Source organism: Dipodomys ordii, unplaced genomic scaffold (assembly GCF_000151885.1).
Source record: "Dipodomys ordii isolate 6190 unplaced genomic scaffold, Dord_2.0 Scaffold14, whole genome shotgun sequence".
Lineage (NCBI taxonomy): Eukaryota > Metazoa > Chordata > Mammalia > Rodentia > Heteromyidae > Dipodomys > Dipodomys ordii.
In genome coordinates, this window is record NW_012267230.1 from 7,733,727 (window position 1) to 7,751,623 (window position 17,897).

A 17,897-nucleotide genomic window follows, 5' to 3' on the forward strand; every position below is an offset into this window, starting at 1 on the left:
ACAAAACAAAAACAACCAACCAATAAAACAACAATAATAACAACCAAACCTTAGAAAAGTTGGAGAGTCTGTCTAAACTATGTCAGGCACCTCCAACAGCAGTTCTCTTCAATGTGACTTGTTCCCTTCATTTCTCAGAAGACTACGGTTATTTAGGGACAAGAACTTTCTCATTAAAGCCCCTCCCTAGATCTCTATCAGAATTTATTGCCTGTTGCTGAAGTCTGGTTTATTATGGAAGATGTTACAAACTGTTTTAGTAGCTAGCTGCTTTTGGAGAGCGGGTCTTTCTTCCGGTAATTTCCAGATTATTCCTTTAGCATGTAGTTTATTCCTTGTGTTGTTGAATATCACAATATGCTTGGCTTTGGGCTACTTTTCTCTCTCTTGTTCTTATTCTTGCATTCTTTCTTCTACTCTGTAACCACCAAGAAGCAACTACCTGAGGAATCAGCTATGTTTAATTGAAGATCCAAAAAAAAAGTGATAACTTTTTCTACCAGCTATATGTATAAAAATTTCAGAATATGTTTCTGATTGGTTGTACTTGGATCTCATCACCATGACCAGGAGCAATAAAAATAGATGATGGTCCATTCCTGGGTGCTATATTCTGTAGGCAAGGGGCTGTGGGTTTCAAATTCATCTAAATTATCCACTTGTGTTTTTGATTGCTCTACAATACATAGGGTATGTATCAAAACATCATATTCTACTCTATAATACAACTATTACTTGCCAATGGAAAGCAAAACTAAGCTAAAAACAAGATACAAAACTGAAAAAAAACCAATGTAGTCAGAGAGAGATGAAATATTTAAGCAATGGGATGGGGGTAGGTATTTGGAGGGGCAGTCATAAACCACAGGAATCTTCTTTTACAATCCCAAATCCAATACAAGATAGAATATGTCCTGTAGTCTCGCTGCGATGTAGCTTCCTAAAGTACACCACCAACAGCACTGGCTTATTTCCTAGGTAACAGCTGCAGAGCTGTCAGCTGTCTGGATCTGATGTCCTGGCAAGCCAACTTTGAAAGCCTGTAGAGTGGAGACTGTTATCCTGGGTGCCATCTTCTCTACCAAGTCCCCAAATTCAAGGAGGCTGGGCATCCTTTCCCTGTCTACACTTCTTATTCATCTCACTCAAATTAACCCAAAGACCAGCTCTAAGCAACAACAGCAGCCACATTAACAGCAGCCTGAATTTAATACTCTGGCTAGCCTATTTTGTAAGCGTAGAGTAGAGAATATTATCTCTGGTTCCACAGTCTCCATTGATTTTCCACAATCAATGATTGGAACTGGGTCAGTGCTTAGAAACCTGGAAGGTTTCAATTTATCAAAGAGTTGTCACTACAGACAGCCGCTGCTTTTGCTGACTTGGAATTTGCAAGAGATGATGACAGAACAATGAACAATGGTTTCATGGTTGTCATTCTTTCTTTATGGCTGCTCTTCAGGCCCCACTCCAAATAATAAAGTGAAAAAGAAAGTCCAGGTACTCCTGCCTAATTGCTCCAGCCTTTGAAACTACTGATAGATCTAGACAGTTACCTTCTGAGAGAAGATGAAATTAAGGCATCTCAATGACTGTGCAATGTGAAATTATCAAGCCAAGAATGGCATTCATCCTTCTTCTAGCTAGAAAACCCAGACTTTTTCTATGGTTTACCATTCCTCTCTGTGTGTCTTGAGTTAAGCTGACCCCATGTCCTGTCCTAGGGATTGGGCCCATGGACACCACCAGACCCATGAGAGCACATATTCCCATGCTTCTTAATGATTGGTTTGGGGCTGGTCACATGATTCTTGTTGAACCAATGAGAGGCAAAGACTCTTTATGGTAAAGTATCAGAGGCTCAGCTTCTTTATAGCTAGATGTGAATTGGAATTAACTGTGCTGATGGTGGGAACCACCTTTGCTATCACTTGGAGTCTGAGAAAGTGGTCAACATGGAGGAAAGCATTCTGACAAAGAAAGACTTCAGTCTGATGACCCCTGAACCTACTTCTGATTCTCCACATCTCATTTACAGGAACGAAGGCCAATGTGCATTTGGTTTTCTAACACTTGAAACAAAGTGCGCTACACTTAGGTTTTAGGGCTAAAGCTGCCAAAGTAGCAGGGTGAACCTGCAAAAGCCTCTTTATCTCTCCAAAGCATTGTTTCTTTACCTTGGAGTTTGGGCATTCAAGGATAATTTACTGAATTATTGTCTTACGCAGAGATTTTTGTAGGAGGAAGCTGGCAGGACATCATGAATTCAGGCTCTCAGGGAAAGCAGATGGATCACAGATATATCAAGAAATGCTGAGAGAGAGAGAGAGCGGCAGAGACAGAGACAGAGACAGACATGCGCGCGCGCACACACACACACACACACACACACACAGGTTTGAAATATTCACGAGGAAGAGCTGATTCACCTGTGTGTGTGTGTGTGTGTGTGTGTGTTATGTAGGTGTATATGTAGTTATACGTTTCACATAATTTTTAATTGTGAATTCTTTCCAGCAAACAAGTTTGATTTTAGAATATAAAAACAGTAACATAAAATGATATGAAAAACTGGGATAAAGGCAATTATGTAGTCCTTGAACATAATCTAGAACTAGTAGGTTTTAACAATTTAAAAATTCCTGACATGAACTTGATATCTCATCATTCTAGCTCAGATATCCTGAGGCTAGACTTCTAAGACTTTTTTTTTTAACCAGAGTAAAATTTTCAAAATAATTTAGCAACTAACCTAAGGTTAACATTTCATAAAAAAAGGGTATTTTAATAGGGCAAGAATAAAATATAACAGGACATGTAATCTTTAAGCAAAGAAAATCCTTCCTTAGAAAAAGATAGTTGCCAACCTAATTCTAATTTATATCTTTCTTTCTGACCTTATTTCTATAATCTTCTAAGCAATGGATACTAAATTTATCTTTAAAATCATTTAAAAGTGATTTGAATATGAAAAATTAAGTTATATTTACTATTCTAACCATTATGTAAGTATTATTTTTGACATTTTCATTTATTGTCTACTTTTCATTTCTTCGCAAATGTTACCCTTTCTAGATTTTAGCTCATTGTTCAAGAATTCTTTCTTCTTTCCATTTCTCTAGTGAAGCAGAAACAGCCTAATTTCCTAGCAGTATAGAAAATTAATCAGTATTCTAAGGCCTCTTCCCTACAAAAGGGATCCTTGGAACATCATTTCTTCTACCTACTCCACCTGTGTTTATTTTGTAGAATTTTGGCTTTATGCATGGACTTATGTATTTGATTTTATGTCATGCTTTTTTTCTGTCTTATTAATCCTTATTAATAGCTGTATTGAACATCTGGACCAGCACTGTGAGTAATTATTTGGATCTCTCTCTCATGTCTTTAGTCTTCCTTAGTCCCATTAAATTGGTTCTGTCTAGAACCACTCTTTAGTGGATGCCAGGTTCCTTGGATTCATCCTTCATGTGTCAGTTTTTCTTTGTAATTCGCATGTTCTCGCTCTGTTGAGTTGGGAGAATGCCTTGGCAAAGTCCAGCTTACCAAGTCAATTCTTCCATGTCATTTTTAATTTTGTCAGTCAACCTTTCAACTTAAGTTTTCAATATTGTCAATCATATTTAAACTTCCAAAGTTCCTTTTGTATTATGAAAGTATTCCTTTGCACTCCTCCAGGTTTGCATGCCCTCAGTTCATCCTCCTAGGTCTGAAGGTGATAATTAATATTCTTTGAAGTTATCTTCTGTTTCCTGCACTAAATCTAGTCAGGGTTTAGAATCACAAAATGATTGGCTTCGTGCCTCTCATATTATTTAATTCTCTCAGATATTTTGTGATGGGATTGCTTATGTTTACAAAGGAGATTACAGGCCTGCACATTCCAGTATGGTAGGTATTTAATTGGTAACATGTGGTAGCTGCTAGGCACATCTGGCTATTTCCATTTCAATTCAAAGAATGTATTAAATGCAATTAAAAATTTTCTCCCCCATTGCTATGGACATATTTCAAGTGCTCAGGAGTCATGATGACCAGAAACTCTGGCATTGTCTAATACAGTTACAGAGAATTTCCACTGCTATAGGGGGGTTCTCTTCCACGGTACTTGTCTGCATGAATTCAGGCTGACATCTAAAATGGTTCCCTTTAAACAAGTGGCAGTCACCATCCTGAAGGGGTGAGGGCGGCTGCTTTGAGAGGGGCACAGGTGCGGCCATCGTCATGAGCAAGCCTCACTGCTACTCGTGGTGGCTCTGTCTCCATTAGGCTCAGTGCCAGTTTCTTGGAGGCTGCGGAGGGGGTGCAACATTCATTTCTCCTCAACTCCAGTCCCAACTCTGGCTTCACAGAAAACCCAGGCGCCCCAGCCAGCCTCCCTTTTACAAGAGAAATATGTGTGATTGTTGTAACTCTCTGCCCTCAGACCTTCCCCAGGCCATGGCTTCTCCTGACCTGCTGTCCTCCAGTCCTCCATCTTGACTACAGGGCCCTGAAGGAAGCACCCACTTCCGTAACAGTTGCTTCTTTTGAGCTAGCGGGAATGCCAATTACCTAGAGGTTGCTCACCAGGAGTGGCCACTGATCTGATGCCATGTATCTCATCCCTTCCACACAATTGCTCAAAATGTCTGTTCTGCTGATGGCAGCACTTCCCTTTTTCCAGCACTGCCAATGATTTACTCCTGCCCTTATGTGTTTCTCCTGTCAAGATGTGCCTGGTCAGCCATCTTGAACAGAAGGCCGTAGCTGTGTTTCTTAAGCTTTTCTGGCTATGGAAATCTGTTCATTAATAGTGTGTCAGGGCTGGAAAGGAAATTTTAGGCCCAATCCAATCTATACACTTTATAATGAACTATGTAAGATTCATGTGAGGGTGGTGACTTGCCTGAACTTTCACAGCACAGTAACAGCAGCAGAGCTGAGATGAAGAGGAAAGTTCACAACTTCCAAGATGGCCTTTCATTCCAAGAAGCTTTAGAAAAATCAGGATCCCACCCGGTACCTTGTTACTCGGTTGTGTGAGTCCAGTTTCCTTTGCTATAACAAAATACCCGAACCTGGATACTCTATAAAGAAAAGAAGTTTAAGGTAGCAAATGCTCACCTCAGTGTGGCCACAGCTTACCCTGCTTTGCTGAAGGAAGGTGAGAAGTTACAGGATGAACACATGGATACAACCACTTTGCACAGGAAGCTGCAAGTGTTTTTGCATGATGAGAAACAGGAGGAGAAAGCCTGTACTAAATACTTAGCACAGATTTCTAGTCCATGTGGTCTTAAAGTGGATGGAGATTAAATTAAAAAGAAAAAAAAAAGGAAAGCCTTCCAAGCAAATGGCAACACCATGGAAATAGAATTTCAGTGACTTGATTCTTTCTAGAGGTGGAATGAGATGGTTTGTTACTTGTTACTTTGTATCCACGCATTTCTTATTGGCCAACCCATGATGTTTGGATACAGCTATTCCATGGCTGTCTCCAAGGTGCTTTTTCTAGCACCTTCGGGGCTCCTACCTCCTCGCTTTGGAATTGGGCTTCAGCCACTTCATATTCCAGATAAAGCCCAGGTAAGGCATATTTTGACCCAGACATATGGAAGGAGAGCCTTACTGTTCACGAATGTCTTTACATACCTGTCATCCTAAGGTGGAATGTTAATGCGTTAGAAGAACTTATTTTATAAAATCCTCCATTATGGAGATTTTAAAGATGTGTATAGTTAACTCTTTCAGGGAGCTGAAAAGAAGCAGCACGGCATATGTCTGGTGAGGGACCTCTGGCTGCATCACACCTCAGAGGGTGCCATGCTGGTACAAGTATGCACAGGGAAGAGGTCACGTGACAGGACAAGTCACCTGACAGGGCAGGAAGGCAGCAAGCCAGAAAGGGCCATGAATGCTCTTTTGGAACAGCCCTGTTAGAGAACTAACCAAGGTTCCATGAGCATGACATCCACTCCTCCTGAGGGCTGTGCCCCAGTGACTCCACACTTCCCACTGGGCTCCATTCTTAAAGGTCCCCCCACCTCCCAGCATCACTCCCTAAGGACCAAGATTTCACCACATGAGTCCTGGGGTAGGGGGAAATATTCACATGATATCCAGACCAAGCTGCAACTTCCTCTACTCTCCTTCTAACACAGAATAATGGAGGACTCATATTTCTAAAACAAATTTCAATATTGCCAAATGAAATGAAGAGACTCTTCCTCTCCACTTACAAATTCATTTACTCTGGACTGTCCTCCCCTCCCCCAGGGCACAGCAAAAACCTAAAAACAGTAGAAAAGAAAGAAACATGAAAATGGCAGATGGTCCCTGTTTAGAAATGGCCAGCATACTGTAAGAGGGAAGAGATGTAAGACTTGTGCACCCTCCATCCCCGCCAGGAAAGTTCTAGCATGGAAGCTTGTAGCCCATCTTGGGGAAAGGCTTTACCTGGCGCGGTGGCCTAATTGCACTGATCTACAATCTGTTTCCAGTGAAGCAAAGTAATTAATTGTTTTAAAATGCTTTTGGAGACTTTGGAAAACTGACCTAAGGTTAATGGTTCATAAACCTCATTTGCACTTCTATTAGAGATTCAAGAAGATGAGTTGTTGGACATCTGGACTGGAGCACAAAGAAGATCTCAGGTACCTGCTGTGCGACCTGGGGCCAGGACGGCAGCTGGCTGGGGAGTTACTTCTCCCATCCACTCTAGGGCGGGAGGGGGCGGGGCGTTGGGAGCCAGAATTTCCAGCACTAGCTGAATTTTCCTGTGTGCTTCTGTTGGATAAAATACCTTAATCCCTACCCTTGGCTTTGTACACTATGATTCTTTTCCCTAGAGATGCCAGTAAGACCTATCAATTCTCCCTCTAATAGAAGCAATTCATTCTTGTGGATCACCAGGGCTTAGTTTGGGGATCATAAACTCAACTGTACCCAGACACCAGGCAGGGAGCATAATAAGTCAAGAGGAAGAGGAGAGTCTGGGGTGCTGAAGCCCTGTAGCCATGCAGAAACACGTGCTTGATCTACTTCTCTGGAGGCATCAGGAATCCAAGTACCAAGGAAAGATGGGCTGACTTGTGCTGAGGCCCAAAGGAAACACAGGGGTGTTTCCAGATGTAAAAACAACACACCTGCATGACTTCCCTCCTCTCTGGTTTGGTATTTTCAGAATTCAGAGGTGAAGGAATTATAGAAATAATGAACTTTGGCAACTCAAGTGGTTCAGTGGGGCTGTATAACCTAAATATATCTAAGCTACCTGGGTGAGATTGCACCCTGCCAGGATCTCACCTGTTCGGCAGAGTGGTCTCTGTAACATATAAACTTCAGTGAGCCAATCTAGAATGGTCACCACTTCAAGCAACAGGGAGTCTCTGCAGGAAGGGTGCCTATAGCTAGACTATTCTCTATGGTATAGACCCTATGAAAATAAAAAATATTGAACTTCTGAAGGTATTCTTTTTTTTTGCGGGGGGGGGGGGTTCCGGTTATGGGGCCTGAACTCTGGGCCTGGGCGCTCTCCCTCAGCTCTTCAGCTCAAGGCGAGTGCTCTACCACTTGAGCCACAGCGCCACTTCTGGCTTTTTTATTTTTTGCTTATGTGGTGCTGAGGAATCGAACCCAGGGCCTCATGCATGCAAGGCAAGCACTTTACCACTGAGCCACCTTCCCAGCCCCTCTGGAGGTATTCTTACATGAATCAATGGTAATGTACTCCAGCAATGATAATAAATAGCTTTGGTTCACAGAGAACCAGCTGTGAGTCCGGATAAGTGATTGATAGACATCCTTTTAACTCACTTCTACAGTACACCCAGTGTGGGGCCATAATTAGCTCTTTCTATAGATGTGAGAGGAAAAAAAACAGGCCCAACTCATTTTTCCTTGGATCTCACAGGTGGCAACACCTGAATTTCATTAGCAAATGAGTTCCCAAGATCCATGAGTTATTCTTCACAGGAAGTTCAGCAGGAAGTGGGAGTGATTTCCCCTCCTAATTTCCAACAGTTCCCAGAGTGGGCTTGAAAGTATGCAAGCAGATGGTTGCTGGGTGGTTGGTATATAAATTCCCTCCAAATGTATATCTGGAATAGACTAATCAGAGTGATCAGAAAAATCTGCACATTGTAAATAGGGAAGGGGGGGTGGTGGAAACAAGACTCTTGTGCTGCCACGATCATCCTCTTTATGTACTCTGGAACCAACTGGGCAGCATTAAAGTGCCTGGGGTTTGGTGGAGTACAGAAGCAAGACCACAGAAGACCTTGAGGAAGCAATGCGTGGACACTGGTAACAAGGGCACAGCCGCAAGTCCTCAACTTTCTATGTGGGTGGTTGTGTGATGCAGCTCTACAAAGATGTTGCTCTTGTATCATACCATTTACACATTTAAAGTGCAAAACTGTTTGATGGTTTTGTTTTTTAGTTTTAAGGATTTTTGCAGACATGTGAAACAGTTACCACAGAGAATTTTGGAACATTCTGTCACCATGGAAAGAAGTCCTGGGCCCTCTAGCCATGCTCTCCTGTTTTTCCCAATCTCTGAGCAGCCAATAATCTATTTTCTGTCCATATAGATTTCCCTAGTCTGAACTTTCATATGATTATCACCATAAAATGTGACCTTTTGTAACTGACTTATTCTACTTAGCATAATATTTTCAAGGTTCATAAGCTATTAAGATTTGAATGGCTTTTACAACCGCCTTCTCTACCGCCCCTCGCTCGGTGCATTTCCTGGGCACTGTTCTTCAAATCAAGAGTTGGAGCCTTCCTTTGGTTCTGGAAACCAGACCAGCAGCCTCCTCTATGGGAGGCCTGGAGCCTGAGCCAGGAGCATTGAACATTAGATAACTTTCCTTTTCCTGGAATCAGCAGGGAAAGCTCTGGATCCCCTGGGATTCTAGGACAGAAACCTGGAACCCTCCACTGGGCCTGTTTTACAGAATCAATGTCAGTAGTCATATCTCAGGCCTCCCTTCCCAAGAGCATAGCATTTCCACTTTCTCACTCGCCTTAAAAGAAGAGTCAGCTCTAGACAAATTCCTCAGGCATAGTGCAGGCAGTTTGTGTGGTGAGAATGGAATCTGAACATGTGCAAACCCAGAATCTACCATCTATCTCCAAACAGCCTCAAAAGACTGTAATTCTGGATGGTTCCTAGGACCTTTTTTTGCTCTGTTTTCTGAATCACCTGGAGGGGACAAGATCATTGTGAAAATTCTGGAAATGAATGTGTTTTGTCCAAAGCAGTTAGTGGCACCTTGTTATTCTCAAGGACTTACCAAATGAATAGGAAATAGCACACAGTGTGAGGTGTCAAAAGAGGTTTTGGTCTCCTTTAAGGGAGAACAAATATGAATTAACAGTAGAAGAAACATAGCATGTGAGCAAAGCATGTTCTCTGGAATGAAACCAACCTGATTCAAACAGGAATGCCACCACTTACCAGCTGCTTAGCATCAGGCAAGTGACAAAGTTTCCTCAGTAAAATCAAAGCAATGCTAACAGTGCTTACTACTCCACAGGAGGCTGTGAGGGTCCATGTTATCTCCTTTCTAGGTGCCTTAAAGAATATTGGTATTTATGACCACAGGAACAATTAACTACAACTATTTCCACTATCACCATTTAAATTTTATTTTTATGTCAAGATACTGTTGGGCACCTAATACATCTTACCCCTCTAACAACTTGGCAAAGTGTGCAATACCGCATAACTCTTCTACAGATGATAAACAAACTAGTTTGGGTGAGTTAAACCTTGAATGACTGCCAAGCCTCAGAGTCGGGGAACAGGGGAGATGGGATCAAGTATTAAAGATCAGATTTGCAGGTTACAGAGATGCCAAGGTAGCCATCACTGAAGCCACTTATTGCTAACAGAGAGAGAAAGACGCAACAACAGGAAAAAAAGAGCCATCATTCATCCAGAAGATAGAAACCTATTATTTAAAAGTCATATGAACATCATGAAACTTAAAATGGGCAGTCTCACATTCTGATGGTAGTGTTCAAAAGGAGGTAATACCAAGCACATAGCTTAACTGCCAGTATTAGGATGAACACTGTGTCTAGACATCTGGTCTACCACCTTGAACACAAACCTGTCATTTACCATGTACCCAAAGGAGGAAATGAAAGTTTTAGGAAGAGATACCATACAGTACCACTTAAAAGGAGCTTCTAGAACATAACATACACATACATACACCTCATTTCTGGAATTGTCATGTAGCATCTCAGGGAAACTCTGCCCCTGCTTAGCAACAAACACTCTGATTTGCCCAGTTTCTTGTCCTTGAGTTCTTACAAAGTCAGTATAATTTGAATTTTTATAAATCAAATCCTATTTCAAATGCAATTGAAGAACTTGCACCCTTAAACAATCCTGTCTTGAATCCTCAAGAAAATGGAAGACTGCTGTTGAAACTGAATAGCTAATCCTGAAATTATCCATTTTATAAATTCAGAATTTGCTTCACAGCTTTGTGAAAACAACCTTTAAACTTCAGAAACCAATTTGAAATTCAGGTTTTCGGCTGGGTCTTGTGGGCACTCCTTATCACCTTTGCTGATAAGCAGTTAAATATATTCATTAACAAAAATAATTGTCACAGTTAACTACATTAGCACCTTTTAATTGAATTAGAAATTAGATGGGGATCATGAATATTTCACTAGGACATACTTCTAGCCTACCCAATTTCCATCTTTAGAAAACAAAAACAAAAACCCTCACCTAGCATAAACAGGTAGATTTGCAATGCACAGGGGCCCGACTTTTCGCACAAAAGTCATTCTCTTGTCAAAAATGCATTTTGGACTTTTAAGCACTCTTCTTCTCAACTCCCAGGCACGAGGAAAAGCACTCTCTGTCCTTAGGAAAGTTTTAAATAAACATTTACTCAACACAATCCAGGAATCACTGGTCCTACCGCATGCAGAGAAGATAATCAGTGGAGAGCAGAATGGTTAGTGGAAGGGGCTCTGGAGGTAAAGACTAGGCTTCTAAACCCCATGACAACTGACATTTGGGGCGGGGGCAGAAAATTCTGAGGTTGTCTCGCCATTATAAGATGTTTATTAGCAATACTGGACATTAGCCATATACTGAACATCAATGCACATGCAAGGGCTCACAAACACACCCACCCACATACCCCCCCCCCAAGTGACAAAACAGTTTATAAAGACAGTATCTGTTACTATCCAGTCTTTGTCTTGTCTTGTATTTAAGCTTATCTGTTCTGGGGAGGGAAAGGGAAGCATAGAAATGGTGGGACAAAGAGTGAACCAATTCAGCAGTGATACTCACTAAACACTATGTTGGAAATGAACTATACTACTTCAGGGGGAGAGGAGTCAGAAAGGGAAAAACTTGGGAGAAAATGAGGGACAGGGTGACATTATTCAAAAAGAAATGCACTTATTAACTGACTTATGTAATTGCAACCCCTCTGTACCTCACTTTTAGAATAATTTTTTTAAGACAGTATCTGGATATCCAGATAGTAACCCTATCCCAGTGGGGATTGCCTCCCGTTGAGACTCACTGAGATGAATCTGGATCTGATTTCTAGCCCCATCTCTTGTGTTGGACCCTCTTCTAGGCCTTGCTTTTGCATATATGAAATACAATGATCCGTTGCAGTATACAGCTGGAAGAATTGCATAATAAAAGATACGACAGGGTAAGTTATTGGTTGAGTGGTTGTCACGGTAGTAGACACGGCAGCAGCCCACCTGTCATCAGGATGCGACACGGAAGAAGTCCAGTTGTCCCCTCACGATTTTAGACTCAACCATATTTTCTCTCCTTGCCTGAAGAAAGAGGCCCCAGGTGGTACCTTCAAAAACAGCGGAAGCTCCTCATCTCTGAATCTTGAAGCTAGTCTGATGTACTTATTTTAGAAGACATGATCTTGGTGTCTGAGAATAAGCCTCCAGAGGAAGAAGGTGTTGTGGGAACAAAGAGAGAGGCAGACAAGACCCAGGACTGTACAAAGTGCTACTTACTGAAGCTCATGAACAGGAGTGTGTGTCTTAGGACTGGTAGACTCCCAAACCATAAAGCAGGAGGAAAGAATTTATACGCTAAGCTAAGGTGAGTACAGGCAACAGGACTGTACCTGGCCTTTCTCCAAAATAGCAAACACACTCAGTATCAGTTAAGAAGCACAGGCTTCAGGGAGGAGCACACTGTGCTCAGCTTATTGTCTGTGATTTGGTTCTATGAGGCTTGGGATGTGTCAATGGTATCTGGTAGGCAGAATGGCCATCACCACCAAGATGGCGTTAGTCATGTCAAGCTGGATCCTCCACCACTCTGCGAAGCCCATGTCCAGAGGGTGATCAAGTCAAACCCAGTAGAGACATTTGGTAAGGGGAACAGGACTCGAGAGTCTGGGGCACCTGAAATTTCAGGTCCAACTGAACTTGTGATTCTGGGACAATCTTAGGCAAGTTCTTTAATCTCTCTGACTCTCAGATCAGTTGGCTTTAAAAGAGAATCACTGAGCATGATACCACAGAGCAATCGTGAAATGTAAAGGGGATAATGCATCCAGAAGACCCTATGCGCTGCCTAGCCTACAGTCGATGAGCAGCTGGCAATGCAGATGCTCTCCAGAAGTGTACTGCAACCTTGGTGCTGTGGATATTTGGCACTGGATGTTTCATTGGGGGTAGGAGGGAGGAAAATGACACTGGCCTGTATATTGTAGGATATCAGAATCATCCCTGAATGATTAAATACAGGTAGCACTGACCCTAATTATGACAACCAAAAATGTCTCTGATACTTCCAAATGTCGCCATTTGAGAACTGCTGCTCTAACTGGTTACCATACTCTCACTTCCTGTGGGAAGATCTCCTATCTTCCATGTGCAGAACCCATGGACCCCTGCATTGCCTTGTCATTGTGGGTTTGGGTGTCTCCCCCACAGACAGGTTTCATCCCTATCTGTATGTGTTGTGGATGCAGAAGGAAGGGTAGCAGATGGAGCAGGCTAGGTGACAGTAAACAAACTCCTATTATCAAACTCTACTTCCCACCAAATGTAAAACCTAACGTGTATGACCCATCACAACCATTTTGGCGATAAAGAATTGAGGTCTAGGGAGAAGGAATGGGGTCAGAGGAGCACAGCAAGTATGTAGATGATGGATGCTTTGATCTCTGGTCTGAGTAGCCCTCATCTCTCCCCTCCACAAGAATCTCTCAAAAGCAGAGCATGAGATCCCCTCTCTCCACCTGGGCAGCACCCTAGAATCTCCCATCCTAGCTGAAAAGAAGGGAATGAATTCCTCATCCTACACGTGAGTCTGGGAAATGGGGGGTGGTTTGCTTAAGGTCAGGAGTGGGGCAGCAATGGCTGACCTGCTTGAAGGAACTATCCATTCTGGATCCAAAGAGAAGACGTTGAACATTTTTCACTCTTTCTGAAAAGGTCAAATTGGAAGCGGCGAGACCCACTGTGAGACCTTTCGGCAATTTCAGAAAGTTCAGCTGCAGCTTGGGGGCTGTGTGAAGGCCAATTCCCACCGCCCTCTAGCCCCTCTCTCCACCTCCCACTCCCACTCAAGCTGGCACCGGTCTCACTGCATGGCATCCCCCTCACCCCCTGCAGAGGTCAGGCCTGGGAAGAGGCACCCCACATCCAAACCTACCACTGGCCAGGGCAGCCACTTCTCAGCATTTCAGACTCTGAGCTAAAAGGGACAGAGAAGTGGGCAGCAGACTCCAAAAGGTTAACATCTTCCTTTTCCGATGCTCACCACAGTTGCTATGGATATCTCTACAGGAGCCTTTGCGAGTTCCACATGAAGAGGCTGAAATTAATAAACTGCTTTGAACTCAGAGGAAACAAACCAGGTCTGGCTACAAATGCAGCAACCTGTTTATTTCTAGCATGGAGGCGGGGGAGGCTCAATGCACAGGTGTTTGTGCACAGAACATCTGGGGAGGGTGAGTCACAATCACACACACGCAAGTGTCTGTGTGTGCCTTTGTTTGCTCTGTACATGCATATGAGGAACGGCCAAGAAAGGCCTAGACTGCAAGTCCCTAAGGGCAAAGATTTATTGAATAGTTTCTCCAACCAGATAGCAAGCTCCTCAGGGTCAAGGGCCATGTGCATCATCTTTGCAATCCCATTAACACTTTCCCCAGTGTTTTCAAGCTGCCGCCATGGGCCTGGTGCCGTGTTGTATGTAGTAGTTATTACCACAGTACACAAGTACTTTTATCATGACACTGAGAATCATGGGAGAGATGAGTGCACAGGTGGGTGGATGAGGAAGATCCTACAGAGAAAGTTACCTATCTTTCTCGTGGTTGATGTGTATGTGTGTGTATGCCTTTGTGCACATGTGTATTTATAACTAGACTAAATGATAAGAAAAACCAAGTGTCCTGAGGGAAATAGTCCATAGCTGGAAGATAAAGAACATGGACTCAGGACTCAGAGCTGGGGATTCCAATCTTGCCTTGGTTGCCCATTGGTCAAGTTAACAGGAGCCTCTGTAACCCCATTCACTGAGTAGATACATTCTGCACATCTGCTATGCACCAGGAGCCTTGGTGGGCCTTGGGGATGTGGCCGGGAGCACACACTTCGTAATGAAATTCTCATAATGCACAGTGAGTGTCACGGAAGGGAAAGAAAAATGGACACTAAGAGCAATGGCATGAGGCTTCCGTGTGGCCCAGGGAACAAGGGAGAGTGTCAGAAGAAAGCAACTAAGACATGAAGAATGCCTGAAAGCCTCTGGAAAGGGTCCCAGGCAGAAGAAAAAGGGGATGCAGAAGTCTTCACGCTATACCCAGTGTGGCATGTTTAAAGAGCTAGAGAAAACTGGATAAGCCAGAAACTTTGGGTGTTAAGGGGAGGAAAGACTATATGCATGACAGACTGTGTGTGTGTGTGTGTGTGTGTGTGTGTGTGTGTGTGTGTGTGTCTGTGTGTGTGTGTCTGTGTGCCTGGGTGCAGGTATGTAAATGTGAATGGATAAACATGGCAAGTGTGTATGTGTCCATCTGTGAGTGTCCACAGGTATCTGTGTGCAGCTATCTATAGACCCGTGAGTATTTATGGTGGTTGCGAGCATGTATAGTGTACACGTGTATGACTGAGTTCACAATCTTTACAAAACAGCTTGCAGTACAATAGCCAAAGCTGCAGACAATGGAGAATGACTTCCTGCAGGAGCTGTGCAGACACACAGCAGAATCGATAACCTATCCTGATTGCTTTTATAGATAATGTATCATGTGAGAAAGGTTTTAATTAAAGTGAACCTCTAAGAAGGGTCCCAAAGCTGGAGGACACCAGCCGTCTCCCCAGCCACAGCTAGGGCAGGGGGGAAATGACCCAGGGGCCACCAGATAGAGTAACCCTCCCTTATCCCAGCCCCTCTACTGCCATCTTCTTGCCTGCCTGACAATTCATGTGAAAAGAGCATATTTAGGAAATGCAACTCATAAATGAACTCATAAACTGTCCAAATATATTGGTAATCCACAATGCAGATGAAAATAAAATACAGGTTTTGACCAAAAACTGAAAAAAAAAAGAAAAAACTCCCAAACATTTAAATCATAAAATTTAGCCATGGCAAAGATACTTTGCCACGCACATTGATGATGGGAATGTAAAGGAATGTATGTCTTCTTACTTTAATTTTAAAACTGTTTCTGGGCTATAGTGGGGTTTGAACTCAGGATCTTGTGTTTGCTAAGCAGGCATTCTTCTACTGGAACCATTTTATCAGCCTCTTTTTGTATTTGTTATTTCTGAGACAGAATCTCGCTTTATTCTTTGGCCAAACTGAACTTCCACCCTCCTATCTGTGCTTCTCCTCAGGTCATTGGAATGACAGGCCTGGGCCATCGTGGGTGGGCCATTGGTTGAGATCGAGTCCTGTGGACATTTTTATGCCCGGGCTGGCCTCAAACCACAATTTTCTTATCTTTGCATCCCAAGTTGCTAGGGTTACAGGCTTGAACTACTGCATCCAGCTAGTTTATATTTTCCGAAGAGCACCTGAAAATTTAAACTAGATAAACCTCTAGATTCAGCATTTCCATTTCTAGGAGTTTGGCCAAAAGAACATAATCACTCAAGTGAGGCACGTTAAATGTAAACAGTTGCTCATCAAAGCATGATTTATAAAATAAAATGATGTTGCTGCAGCCTTTTCTTGAAATCAGTCTCTAGAGACTGAGAACAAAAGGAAGTCAGCACCTCACATTTAAAAGACAGTGGCCACCAATTGGGGATGAGCCTCCTCCTTGAAAGATTAGGTTAGCATTTGTGAGGTGTTGATAAATATTTAATAATCACCTCTTTCTCAGAATAGGAAAATTTCATCAGAGGAGGAGGATGTCCCCGGTGTAAACACTCACAGACACCTCACAAAGCAGTCTGGAAAGAGACAATATGAGCAGCACACCATAGGCCCCATCAGTAGAGCCAGTACTTCACATCCCACAGGGAGTATACTAAAAACAACAAAGATGGAGTAAAGTCATCTTCAGGATAGGTTTGGGGCTGGTAAAGAGAGACTCTGCCTCCCTCCCCTCATGTTCGCAGAAAATGTACCCCTCACGCCTCAAATGAAGGAGCTAGAGATACAGGATTAGGGGTATCTAAGAGAGGCAAACATTCTCTTTCCCCACTTGCTCAGCCACCCTGATGCATCCTGAGCTACATAAGAAGACTCTGGAACATGGTGATGAAGTAGAGAGGAAACAAAGACACGAAGACCCCTTACTCTTTCAAGTTTAAGCTTCCCTTATGGAGTGGAAGATGGCAGGAAGGGCACTTAGCATAAGAGACAGGAGTGACAGTGTCACGTGACCAAGATGGTGTCCTAAGAACCCAGAGAAGACTTTCAATACCAGATCATGGTTGAGGAAACTTGAGGATCAGCTTTTGGAAGCTCACTAGGGAATAGGAAAGAGAAATATAAAAGGACAGCTAGAATACTTGTTGGTGGAAGTAAAATCATGGAATGCTTTCTATCAGTGACCCGAGGCTTGTCAAACAAATTGCACATTCTTGCCATAGCTTAAGTATCCATCAAATGGGAAATGAAGACAAGATGGTACATCCGTGTAACACAAGAGCAGGCGCTGTTCATTATGTGTCAATATCCATGGCGTATGTATATATATGATGCTACGATCAACTCAAATACACAATAATCACCAGCATATTATATGATTCCCCCTGCTTCTTTTTAAATAGAAATTCTAGGTTCCCACTTTAGACAGTTAATAACTCTATAAGTTTATAGAGTCTTCTCAGATACAGCCAATGCTGGGACATTAGAGACCACGGCATATTCTCCTTACCATAATTATCAACATAGAAATAGAGCCACAATAAATAAATACGTGGGAATAGAAAGTGATTCATAAATCATGATCTAGAATCACACTTTTGTAAAACAACCCACTACTTTATACCCATATGTATAGAAAAATACCTGGGTAGGGGAAAATCAAAGGAGGAGGTAACAATGCTCCATAGGAAATGTACTCATTACGTTACTCATCTAACTGTAACCCCTCTGTACAGTATTTTTACAATAAAAACCATATAAAAAGCCAAAATATATAATAATGCATGACTCGAAAAAGGAAGAAAAATATCTGGCCAGGCACAGGCTAAGGTGCTACAATGGCTTTCTAAGTGGGGTGTTCCAGACCTTATATAAGCATTTCCTCAATCGTGATTGGACTAATTCTTAGACTGTCCCCATCTATCACAAACTTTGCCATAGACACTCTAGCATATATCTTTCTAAAACCAGCTCAGGGAAGTAGAAAGCTTTGCTGACTGAAAAGTGGAGCACTTAGCACACAGTACCATACACCTTCGCGGGTGCTCAT